Raw genomic sequence first — 7,902 nt, forward strand, 5'->3', positions numbered from 1 at the left:
GTGACACACACGCTATTCTATTAATATATGGAGTATAGGGCAATTGGATTCATGAAAAAGAATGTCAAAAAAATCTACCTGACAAATATACCCGGTGAACCAAGTTCAATTGAATTTAAAAGGACGGTTAAACTCTTAAAAAGATTTTTTGGTTGGAATATGTAAGATAGCGGGTGAATGTTTAGCATCCGGTAGGATGCTCCATCCCAGCTTGAACAAACTGACAAGAAAAGTGGGGGTAAAAATGCTGGGGGGGGGGATACAATGTGGCACAATATCCAGTGAACAATTTCTAAAAAGTTGAATATCAAATGTAGGAGCAAGTCTTGAGAATATATACCAGAAAGAAAAGCTGGAAATAATTCATATACCATCCACTTTCACTAATCGTACAGATACGCGCACAGAAAATAGGACTATTAATATTGACGTGGTAATATGATATATTCAGCATAATCGCGTTGACACTCTGGTTCTCGTCAGATCACCGAAGTTAAGCAACGTTAAGCCTAGATAGTACCAGATGGGTGACCATTTGGGAATTCTAGGCGCTGTAAACTGTGTCCATCGCTTTATTGCAGATTACAAAATAATCAATATTTCAGTAAATATAAGTTATAAAAAGCTGAAAATTACACCATCCAAGGACTGTATTAAGGTGAGATAAATCCTAAAATTTCATCAAAATTCATGTTATATTTAAAAAGTTATGTTATTTTTTTAATATTCAATGAATTTTCACCGTCCATCGCTTTATTGCAGGTCTCATAAAATGCCAAAAAAAGGACGTTTAACAGCTACCGAGAAGCAGAGGATTATTGCAGGACTAGCAGCAGGACTCTCGATCATAAATTTAGCCACAGAACTAAAAATGGATCCCCGAACTTTAGCTACATTCGTCAAGAACCCCAACATCAAGTCCAGGAAAGATAAGGGCACAAGGAGGAACCTTTCTGATCGGGATCTTCGAAAAATTCGTAGAGAGATTGTGCGCAACCCAAGCAGCACCAGTACAACAATTTTTGCGAGGGCTGGAGTCATACCAAGATCCAGACAAGCCCGATGCGATGTACTGAATGAAATGGCAAGGAACATCAATCCTATTCCAAGGCCTCCATTGAGCCAAACCCACAAAGAAAAACGATTGGCTTGGGCACAAAAATATATGAAAATGGATTGCCAAAATGTTCTGTTTACAGATGAGGCTCGTGCTACACTTGATGGACCGGACTGATGGGCCAAAGTTTGGAATCCAAATGGAACTCCAACGCCTTATAGATTTCGTCGCCAACAGGGAGGTGGAGGCATAATGGTTTGGTCGGGAATTATTGGGGATAAGCTATGTGGACCATTCCGAGTGCCAGAAGGTGTCAAGCTCACCAGCAATGCCTACACTGCCTTTCTAAAGGAGAATTTGTTACCATTGTTAGATGATCTTCCCTTGTCACGTCGTTTTAAGATTATTTTTATGCATGACAATGCCCCATCTCATGCTGCTAGGGCAACTACATCCTTCCTTGGATATCAGGGCTTTGTTGGAGAAACCCTCATGTCCTGGCCACCGTGTTCTCCGGACCTTAACCCCATCGAACACCTATGGTCAATATTGAAACGAGGAGTTTATGAGGGAGGAGAGCAGTTTTCTTCGAAGGATGCCCTTTGGAACAAAATAGTCGACGTTGCCAGAACCATTACTCCATATCAGATCAAACAATTGACCTCCTCGGTGGACAAAAGGTTGTTTAATGTAATTTCAAAACATGGGGGATATGTGGACAAATAATTCGTTTGTTTGACACTTAGCCCTCGGGATGTGCCTTTGTTTTTGTTAATTTTCCCCAGAAAATGTGTTCAATATAAATTTATGATGCTTTGGTATTGTTTTATTGAGCTAAAACATTATCTTAGAAGACTTGCAATAAAGCGATGGACGGTGAAAATTCCCTGAATATTAAAAAAATAACATAACTTTTTAAATATAACATGAATTTTGATGAAATTTTAGGATTTATCTCACCTTAATACAGTCCTTGGATGGTGTAATTTTCAGCTTTTTATAACTTATATTTACTGAAATATTGATTATTTTGTAATCTGCAATAAAGCGATGGACACAGTTTATGTGCTCTCCGCTTATCTCGACATTTGTTTCCAATCGTCCTGTACATACACTTCACTTGCCACTGGTATTTAACAATGTCAACTCAGGAGAGGTGTGGTTGGAGATTGCGTACCTCCTGCCACAAAAATTTCATGCGCAGGAATCCCTTCGTGGATGTCCATATTCTGTCAAAGACTGAAGGAGCCCGTTTGATGATATGGAACAAGATGGAGAAAGTAGCAACCCCAGTTGAAGTCAGTGTCTTTTATGATACTGGTTTAAATAGATCTGAAAGGGGAAAGATAATAAAATACCAAGGCCTTATATATGACTAATCTACTGGAACCTTATGAAGATCTCTACCATTCAAATAATTATAGAAGCAACCGAACTCATGAAAAAGTATTAAAAAAAAAACATCTGCAAGAAAAAAATGCAAACAATTGACCTTCAATAGACGGTTAGAATCTTAAAAGGATCTCTCGGTTGGAGTGTCTGAAACAGTGGGTAAATGCCCTATCTCCAGCCTAAACAAAATTATAAGAAAACTGCAAAAAAAAAAAAAAAGTGAGAAACGGGCGAAATGCTCCACTGCTCTTGTTAGCCCATACGTTATTTCATTACACAGCTCATGTATTAAACATGTATTCTAAATACATCCATCATTAAGACGAAAAGCTCAGACCCAAATACGATTCACAGTTATTTAACAGTTGACAAGTAATGTACATTATACAAAATAATGGCGGATATTTGGCTATTGCTCCTGAGAGGAAGGGGGTTCTTATTTGGTGGTGTTTTCATAAGAAGTTCGGCAACGATGAAGGTTTGGTCCGTTACGGGCACAATCAAGGAGAACTGACTCTGTTCAAAACCTGTACACAATTAGAATCGGTTCCCTATATATGTAGAAGTCGTAAATAAATTCTTTTCTCTCGTGGAGAAATGTCCCTGCTAGGTGATTTGGTTACATACTAACCAATCACATTGCAGGGCTCACTCATGTGTGCTATGCACTGAAGAAGTACTTCAGCCCTTTTCAGAAACACGGTCGCTTAGTAGCAAGGACCAAGGAGAAAAGACGCCTCTGTCTCTCTCCTGGCTTAAGCATTGACTATCTTCGCCTGAAGATAACTGATGACAGCCATAAAAACTTGTTATATCTCCTTTCTTTACTTGAAACACTGTCCAAATTTCTATTACCTACATCAACCAATGTAGGTAATTGAATTAATCCTTCATTGTTTTTATAAAATGTTTTTTTTTTTCTTTCGTGCGACAGTTTTCGTTAACTATCAGGTTGAGAAGAAAGTTCTTGCGGGATTTTTAATTTGGATTTCAGATGATGTATTTTCAAATAAGTTTCCGTTATAATACATTTATTTATATATCATTTTAAAGAGCATTTTTCGTTCTATCCAATCGTTTACATTGCAATTGTTTTATGGAGAAAAAAAAGACAAATTCGCACAATTTTCTTATTTCAATTCAAGCTAGATCAAAAAGCTGCCGAAACAGCTCACGATATCAACGAAGCTTTTGGCCCAGGAACCACTACTGAACGCGCAGTACAATGGTGGTTTAAGAAATTTCGTGGCGGCGACGAGAGTCTTGAAAATGATGAGCGTAGTGATCGGCCATCGGATGTTGACAACGATCAATTAAGAGCCTTACTGGAAGCAAATCAACGCACAACGGTTCGAGAACTTGTTTCTGAACTAGACGTAACGTATACTAATCACTTGAGAGCAATTGGAAAGATAATAAAAACTTGATAAATGGGTGCCTCACGAATTGAATGACAATCAAAAGAAACGCCGTTATGAAGTGTCATCTTCCCTTCTCTTACACAACGACCCGTTTCTCAACTAGGTTGTGACTTGCAATGAAAAATGGGTTCTTTACGACAACCAGCGACGCTCAACTCAGCGGTTGAACGTTGACGAAGCCAGAGTTGCACCAAAAGAATTTCATGCTGATTGTTTAGTAGTCTGCAACCGGTCTCATCCATTACAGTTTTTTTTTTAATGCAAGCGAAACCATTACGGCGAAGAAGTACTATCAAAAAATGGATAAAATGCATCAGAAACTTCGACAACAACACCCAGCATTAGTCAACAGAAAAGACTAAATTCTCCTCCACGACAACGCCCGACCGCATGTTGCTAAGCTGACTCTGCATTAGTTGAACGAATTGGGCTATGAAACTTTGCCTCATCCGCCATATTCTCCAGATATGTTCCCTACCGCCTACCACTTTTTCAAGCATCTTGAAAAATTTCTGGGTGAGAAATGCTTCAAAGATCTAACCGATATTAAAAAAACGCCTTCAATGATTTCATCGCCACCAGAACGGAAGATTTTTACGTTACTGGCATAAATACACTTGATTTGCATTGGCAAAATTGTGTTCATTCTCATGGTACTTATTTCGAATAAGTTTTGCTTGAGCCGAGATATGTTCATTTGAATTTAAAAATTAAAAATCACAAGAACTTTCTTGTCAGATAGAAGTGCGTCTCATTTCTATGAATTCTTCCTGAAAGTCCAACGTTTAAACTCCTCGGCCTGACATTCTCAATAAACATGAACTGAGATAAATATACAGAAGATGTTGCCAAGTCTACTGCAAAAAGGTAAGCTCCCTTTCCTATGCCCTCCAAATGTTCACGTCTACTAGCATCCTGCATCTCTACAAAGCCACCATTCACCCATGCATGGAGTATTGTTGTCACATCTGGTCTGGTACATCAACTACTAGCCTCTCCTCATCAGACAGGGTGAAAAAACAAAAAAACAAAAAACAAAAAAAAAAAAACGAATTTCTAACTTCATGGACCCCGCACCGTCTTCCAAGCTTAGACCCCTGTCGCATCACCACAGTGCTTCATTCATGTGCTTCTGTTACAAGTACTTCCACAGAATGTGCTCCGACGAATTTATTGCACTTGTTTTAACCATGTAAATAGATTTAAAAAAATACTCATTCGACTAGCAGCAAAATTTCGCCCCTTTTTCTATTCTGATAGTTTATTCCCTCGTACAGCTTGCATTTGAAATCACTCTTTGTTAGCATGGCCGTGCCAACATACAGAAATTTAAACATAATGTGACAATCCATCTTGTTTTACAACTCCCCACTCAGATTGCCTCTATTAATCTGCCATCATCACATCTCCTAAAATATAAAAATATAATAATAATAATAATAATAATAATAATAATAATAATAATAATAATAATAATAATAATAATAATAATAAAACAGCCTCTAGAAACTTGTTGGTAAAAATCAAAAACAAATAAAAACATATTTTAGAAATTGAAGTACAGGATGAGTTTAGCATATACATTTAACATAAAATCGATCACCCATTTTCGAGCAACCGGACGATAATGATTACCGACTTTCTAACCGAATAGCGTTTTAAAGACATATAACGCCGCCGCCATCGTCGTCGTCGTCTTCGTCAACAACAACAACAACAACAACAACAGCAACAAGATTGCCGCTTGTTGTGCAAATTAAACCGACGCATTTCAGCTGAAAACATTATTATGTACTTACATGTTATGTCGAAATCAGTATAAATCCCAAAAATTACGAAAAATGATCCAGTAGAACTGTGCTGGACGTATTTTTAACAAATAAATAAATAAATAAATAATCACCCACAATTACGTACTTTAAAAAATTTGTTTAAAAAAGACGGACTCTTAATTTAAGTCAATTTGGAGAGTCACTAATATATTATAGTCTTAATTTTTAAATTAATAAACAATTTGAATGGAGAGAAGCGCCAGCGCCACTTGGGGACAGTTTAGTGAAGAGAAGAGCGCATTTTAAAGAAATGGCGCTGTCCGTGTTATGCAGAAGTGCCAAAATTTACACTAATTTCGACATAACACGTAAGTACGTAATAGTGTTTTCACTCGAAATACGTTAGTTTAAAATATCACTAATCTACACAATCACCGAGATAGTTAAAAGAGGTAAATTTGTATGAAATAGAAATATTGAATATATGCGCTTCTTAGCTAAATCATGTGATAAAGGGGGATGACTAAGAAATAGTCGAATGAAAAGCTGATGATACTGGGACTAGGGATTACACGTAAACAGCCCGAATTCTTAAATCCGGATGGCAATATACGAAAACGCACAAAAAACGCTGAACACACACACACACACACACACACACACACACACACACACACACACACACACACACACACACACACACACACACACACACACACACACACACACACACAACTTATATATTCTTTTTCAACACACATAGAGGAACGCACACGCGCACACACACGCACACACACACACAGAGGAACGCACGCATACACACACGCACACACACACGCACGCACGCACGCACGCACGCACGCACACACGTATGCACATATACGCACATACACTCGATCTTCATGAAATGAAGAAAATAGCAAAAATTAAGATACTAGCCTTCAAATATGCTTTCTGGCCAGAAAGTGGGTAATCATTTTACGTTAAGTGTATGTACGAAACTGATATTGCACTCTAAATTCTATGTAATTGTTTTTTTTTTGTTTTTGTTTTTTGTTTTTTGGTGGAGGGGGGATTATTTTTATTTGTTACAACCAAATTTTTCAGGCTGTTCCATGTGATCACTAAATAAAAGAAGAATATCATTTAGAATGGGTCGTGAGGAATGAACTGAACTGGAAGGGTGCAAGAATTGCCAAATAAGAAAGAAAAAGAAAGAGAAGGGGAGGGAATAATAATAATAATAATAATAATAATAATAATAATAATAATAATAAATCAAAAGGAAAAACCGAAAAAAAGAAAGAAATAGAAAGAAAAAAGAACGAATTATAGAAATAAAGAAAGAAAGAAAAAATTAGAGTAAAGAAGAAGAAGAAGAAGAAGAAGAAGAAGAAGAAGAAGAAGAAGAAGAAGAAGGATGGATAACAGAGGGAAGGGTTGCGAAGACGGACAACCGAAAGTGAATTTGATGAATAATTAATTGTACAAGAGCGAAAGAAAAACGCACAAATAATTACATCACGAAAGAAAAAAAAAAAAAAGAAAAAATAGGCACAAAATAAAGAGATAAAAATAATCAAATCAGGAAGGAAAAGAGAAAAAAGAAAAGAAAGAAAACATTACAAAAAAAAAAGAAGAATTAATAATAAATAATAAATAAAAAAATACAGAGCAAGGAAGATAGCTGTTTTTAACGAGCGCGCACGAGCAAGATAGCAAGTAAGAGGTAAGATTGGGTGAGTGGGTTAGTGACGAATGTCGGGAGGTACGCAACACTTGTGTGTGTGTTTTTTATTATATATATTTATATCTAGAGCAACCCCCCCCCCCTTCTAAACTACTAAAAGCATGAAGTAATTTTCAATAGCACAAACCGTCGGATTACTTGGATTACTTCCACCGCAAAAAAAAAAAAAAAAAAGCCTTTACCAATAATAATTCCACAACAACTCCGATGTCTGCTATAAAGTAATATTCCGAATCTATGAAATCCCGGGTTCTTTGAAAGTCACGGTCGATCTTGTACAAGAATAACAACAACAATAATAGGAAAAATTAAAAAAAAAATCACAACGAAAAAAAAAAAAAAAAAGAAGAGAACAAGTTATACAATAAAAAGATAACAGTAAAACAATAACATAAACAATAAAACATATCTATAATAGAGAGCGAACATGGAACACTGATGCCAAGGAGGAAGGACAAACTTTTTGTTTAAAGCGTGCATCCGATGCAATATCGAGATTCTCCATAAAAG

The 7,902-nt window shown here is 36.6% G+C and overlaps 1 protein-coding gene and 1 pseudogene across 4 annotated transcripts in view; both read left to right on the forward strand.

The window, feature by feature from the left end:
* The first annotated feature begins 443 nt into the window (after nucleotides 1-443).
* Nucleotides 444-560, forward strand: LOC145294291 (5S ribosomal RNA; annotated as a pseudogene).
* Nucleotides 561-7,244: 6,684 nt separating this feature from the next.
* LOC145293848 (uncharacterized) overlaps nucleotides 7,245-7,902 on the forward strand; it is a 144,407-nt gene continuing 143,749 nt past the window's right edge. For 2 of the 4 annotated variants that reach the window (XM_080140537.1, XM_080140533.1), the window contains exon 1: nucleotides 7,245-7,371. The gene's annotated coding sequence lies outside the window, so the exon portion shown is untranslated. The other 2 variants (XM_080140536.1, XM_080140532.1) reach the window with 2 other exon arrangements.

This window comes from Euprymna scolopes, chromosome 15 (assembly GCF_053919585.1).
Source record: "Euprymna scolopes isolate OS-2025 chromosome 15, ASM5391958v1, whole genome shotgun sequence".
NCBI lineage: Eukaryota > Metazoa > Mollusca > Cephalopoda > Sepiida > Sepiolidae > Euprymna > Euprymna scolopes.